Source organism: Magnolia sinica, chromosome 2 (genome assembly GCF_029962835.1).
Source record: "Magnolia sinica isolate HGM2019 chromosome 2, MsV1, whole genome shotgun sequence".
NCBI classification, from domain to species: Eukaryota; Viridiplantae; Streptophyta; class Magnoliopsida; order Magnoliales; family Magnoliaceae; genus Magnolia; species Magnolia sinica.
In genome coordinates this window covers 132,541,721-132,546,637 of record NC_080574.1, presented here as the reverse complement: position 1 = coordinate 132,546,637, position 4,917 = coordinate 132,541,721, and the positions used below count along the sequence as shown (strand labels likewise).

General features: G+C 41.9%; 1 non-coding gene across 1 annotated transcript; it reads left to right on the top strand.

Annotated features, from left to right (window-relative positions):
- The first annotated feature begins 314 nt into the window (after nucleotides 1-314).
- LOC131238257 (small nucleolar RNA R71) lies at nucleotides 315-421 on the top strand. The gene has a single exon (XR_009167663.1). It is a non-coding gene; the product is annotated as a small nucleolar RNA R71 (small nucleolar RNA).
- Nucleotides 422-4,917: the final 4,496 nt, after the last annotated feature.

Genomic DNA, 4,917 nt, shown 5'->3' with positions numbered 1-4,917 from the left:
TTTCCTTAGCCTTATCCTTCTTTAATTCCATGGCCTCGAGTTTTCTAGTGAGATTAGCCACTTTAGCATTAAGATCATCATCCTCTTTAAGGAGATACATTCTACCCCTTTCCTTGGAATGAGTCAGCCTAGATGTAGTATTTGGTCTAAGGGAGATGTCCCATGATTGTATGTTCTCAGCAAGTTTATTAAAGTAGTCTCACACCTCATCGACACCTTTATTCATAAACTCCCCATTACACATCGTCTCGACTAATTGGTGCATGGGAGATGTCAGTCCATCGTAGAAAAAGTTCGTGATGCGCTACGTTTCAAAACCATGTTGTGGGCATGAACTGACAAGATCCTTGAACCGCTCCCAATATTGGAAGAATGTTTCATCTTCCCTTTGGGCGAAGTTCATGATCGACTTTCTAAGGGTGTTGGTCTTATGGTATAGGAAAATTTTCTTTATGAACTCCCTTGTCATGTCATTCCATCTACCAATAGATTGAAGACATAGTGAATGTAACTACGTCTTAGCTTTCTCTTTCAAGGAAAAAGGAAAGAGTTTCAACCTGACCGTGTCACCAGACACGTTAGGAAAGTATAAAGTAGCTATAATCTCATCAAACTCTTTTAGATGTAAATATGAATTTTTTGACCCAAGCGCATGAAATTTAGGAAGGAGTTGGATCACTCTAGGCTTGATATCCATGTGTCCTTTATTCTTAAGAAAAACCATGCATGAGGGCGTACTCACCCCCGCCGCTTGTAAATAATCACGTAATGTATGAGGCGGGGGTGCTTGATGCACATCATTCTCATCCTGAATGTCCTCCACCCTAGGTTGGGGTAAAAGAGGTTGGTTTTCAGCCATCACTTCAATTAACTTAGGGAATTTCGAGTGGTGTCTAATCCTGCGATGGATAGTCAACCCCTCAACCAATTCTCCTTCAGTCAAAGAACGTTGAGTGTTGTCACAAGCCCACTTAGGCATGAAACACTCGTAGCCCTCAATACAGATTTTAAACCTAATCCTAAGAAAGGAAATAAAAATCAAGAAAGAAGGAGAGGGTTGGATAGAAGTTACCAAATTGGAGTCCCTAAGTTAAAACCTACAAAACAAACCAAAACAAGTTAGTTTCTAAAAATAAAAAGTCTAAAAAAATAGAAAGCAAACTATTTTCTAAAAGAGGAAGAATTCTAAAGATAATCTAATTTAGAAAGTTTCTAAAAAGGAAAAAAATTTCTAAAACTAGAAAATAGAAAGTTACTTAAAGGAAGAATCTAAATTTCTAAAATTAGAAAATAGAAAATTTCTAAAACTAAAACCTTAATTCAAAAAATTGAAAAAGTAGAGAAATTGGAAAGGGATTACCAAATTAGAAGCTTATGTCAAGATCCTACAAAACAAGAAAAACAGGTTAGTTTCTAGAAATCAAACAGAAAAAACCTAGATCCATTTCGAAAAACATTGCGGTGGCTCAAGAGGCGATGTAAGAGATTGACAGAAAAAGTAGAGTGGGTAATCTCATCATCAAACTGGACCTAAAGAAAGCCTACGACAGAGTTAATTGGGATTTTCTGAAAAAGGTTCTTTAAAAATTCGGTTTCAATGGCAGATGTATCGCGCTTTTGGAATCATGCTGGGGGAACAATTGGTTCTCAGTCCTCATCAACGGAGAAGCAGTGGGGTTCTTCAAATCAACTAGAGGTTTGAGGCAGGGGGACCCGCTATCCCCTGCTTTGTTCATTCTTGCAATGGAAGCCTTTTCCACTAGTTGGAAGCAATTGGTGGATAGAGGTTGCTGTCAACCATTCAAGTTTCCTCGCGATAGCCCCCTCATCTCGCATTTGTTGTATGTAGATGATACTCTAGTCTTCCTGAATGGAAGCCGGGCTTCCCTCAATGCAACCAAAAACTTCCTTCATATATTCCAATCATCGACGGGCCAGAAGATCAATTACAGCAAAAGTTGTTTCATTTGTTCCAAGAACATTCAGGCGAGTAAAATCAGAGCTATAGAGCAGCTCCTGGGCTTTGGCCGAGCTAGAGAAGGTGTCCAATATTTAGGGGCTCCCCTATCTAAAGGCAGAGTTAAGATAGCTGAATTTCAGTTTCTTCTTAACAAGGTGAACAGAAGAATCGGTGGTTGGGCGGGTAGGCAGATTTCTCAAGCTGGGAGATCAACACTCAACAGGCACGCACTGCGGAGTCTTCTGATTCACATCATGGCAGTGATGCATGTTCCAGGTCAGGTGCTAAAATATCTAAAGTGACATTTTGCTAGATTTTTTTGGGGCTGGACCAATGGTAAAAGCAAAATGTAATGGATAGTGTGGAAGAAAACGTCTAGGCCAATTGAGGAAGGTGGGTTGGGGACTAGAAGACTGAAAGAGGTCATGGCTGCCCTTAAAATGAAGATGGCTTAGGTTGTGAAATATGGTGAGAACGTTGGTCCCTGGGCGTCGCTCATGTGGACCAAATAACATGGGGACCTATACACGGACGACCTTAGTCCCACGCCTCTCAAATCCTCCCCCATCTGGAGAAAAGTCAGAGACTTCCTCCCCATTCTGTCAGACAACGTGCAGTGGCAGGTTGGCAGGGGAGACCTCAATCTGTGGACACACAACTGGACCAGATTGGGCCCTCTCCAGCAGCTTGTTGATAGGTCTCTCCTGGAGGCCCTGACAGACCTATGAGTGAGGGATTTCTTGGGTTTAGTAGGGCCTCTTCCACCATCTGGGGTGTTTGCCTTATTACCCCAAGAAATCCTCGATGCGATATTCCAAGGAGGTTTTGCAATATCGGAAGATAGGGCAGAGTGCTTTTGGCCATATGACTCTTCGCGGGCTTTCACACTCAAATCGGCTTGGAAATTAAATAGAGGGACGTCCCCGATAGCAATGTGGCCCAACTCGGTATTGCAAAGCAAACTTCCTCCAAAAATTTCTCTTTTCATTTGGAGATTGGTGCAGGGGGCAACACCAGTAGATGATAGAATTAAATCTAGAGGTATTGCTTTAGCTTCCAAATGTCGGTGCTATGAGGAAGATCAATCGGCAAGCCCTGACATTGAAACTATTCCCCACCTCTTCCTTTATGGCCATCAGGCGACTTTCATCTGGTCCCACTGCAGTGTGCGATTTGGGGTGGCCACGCAGCCTCACCAATCGGTTGTAGGAAGATTGCTTCAATGGAGAAGAGCAGCGGCCCCTAGTTTCGCCCCTGCCAAAGTCAGATATTAGCTTCCTTTCCTTATATTATGGGAAATTTGGCGCGTTAGAAATGAATCCATATACGATAACAAGCATATGCATATCAGGGCCTCCATCGCCCGTATCAAATGGTGGGCTAAATTAGTGATTGGAGAAGACATTAGTTTCAGCCCAACCATTGATATTCAGAGATCCAGCCCCACATCCTGGTAGACGAATCACCATAGTCTCAGCTCTGTTGTCATCAAATGGAAGACTCCGCCCCCAGGTTAGGTCAACTTAAATGTTGATGGGTTGGTGAGAGGGAACCCCAAAAGTTCAGGTGGAGGGGGAATTTGTCATAACAACAATGGTGACTTCATTCTTGCCTTCTCTACAGGCTACGGAGTAGGGTCCAACAACTTAGCGGAATTGCGAGCGATTTATGATGGGATGTCTATTTACCTAGACAGAGGGCTGAAGAATGTGGCAGTCGAATCTGATTTGAAAGTGATAGTAGAATTGCTCTTAGGGAAATTTAGCATCCCTTGGAGGTGGAAGCCTTGGCCTGCTATGATCAAGCGGTTGATGCAGTTCGGCATCTTCACCTTCAATCATATTCAGCAAGAAGGAAATGACCCGACAAATGGTATGGACCGGGAAGGGAGTGACAGTCAGGCTACTTCTCTCCATGTTCACACGGCCTCTCTCCCAAGGCACGTGCGCGACCTGATTTTCATAGATGGGGTTGGGCTAGGTACAGTCAGGACCGTCTAGTCCTGTTTCTAGATTGGTTTTTTTGGCAATTTTTTTGAGTTTTTTTCTCTTGTGCATAGGTGGCCGGATTGAGTCCCTATATGATAGGCCCCCAAGCTTATTTTTGTAGCTGGGGCTGCTCAAAGGGCCTGCAGTATGGTGTAGGCTGTATAGCCCTTTTGTCCAGAATCAATGAAATAGGTCCTTTTAAGAAAAAAAATAGAAAAAACCTAAACTTAGAAAAACCCTAGTCTTAACCTAATTATAAAACTAGCTAATCTCAGAAAAATGCAACCGTCAGTCCTCGGCAACGGCGCCAAAAACTTGTTCACACCCCAAGTATAGAGTTGTGATGTAGTAATAATCTCGATGAGACTGAGGTCGAATCCACAGGGACTGAACCTTGTACGTTTTCTGAAAGTAACTCAAACTAGAACTAGAATAAGATAAAATCTAAATCAGATGAATATAAGGGAATAATGGTGAAATAATACGCCGAAACTTGTAGAATTCAAAGGTGGGAAACTAGGGATTCAGAGGATCCATTTGTAGAGATCAGGGAGATCTACGCTTGATTCATGAACTCAACTGGACTTCGAGTCCCATCTTCATCCAGTTGGAAGATATACCATGAAAATCAAATCTGAACTTCTTTTAATCTAGTTTTCAAAGAGATGAAAGGTATGAGAATTAGAGATAATTTCATACAAAACTATGCCCATGAGACAAAGTAAACAATAGAACTAAACCAATCCATAATCAATCAGAAGATGTAAGAATGTTAAGAAGGATTCCATCCTCCAACCATGTCCAAGGGGCAATGGTGAACAACGGGGCTTCCTAACAGCATAATCACAATAATAAAAAGGAAATACTCAAAGCCATCGCAGTCTGTTGTAATTTAATTCACAACAAACCATTAAAAACTAAAGGTATTCCTTAAAATCAAACCAAGATCAACATCAGTTTAGTAATGAA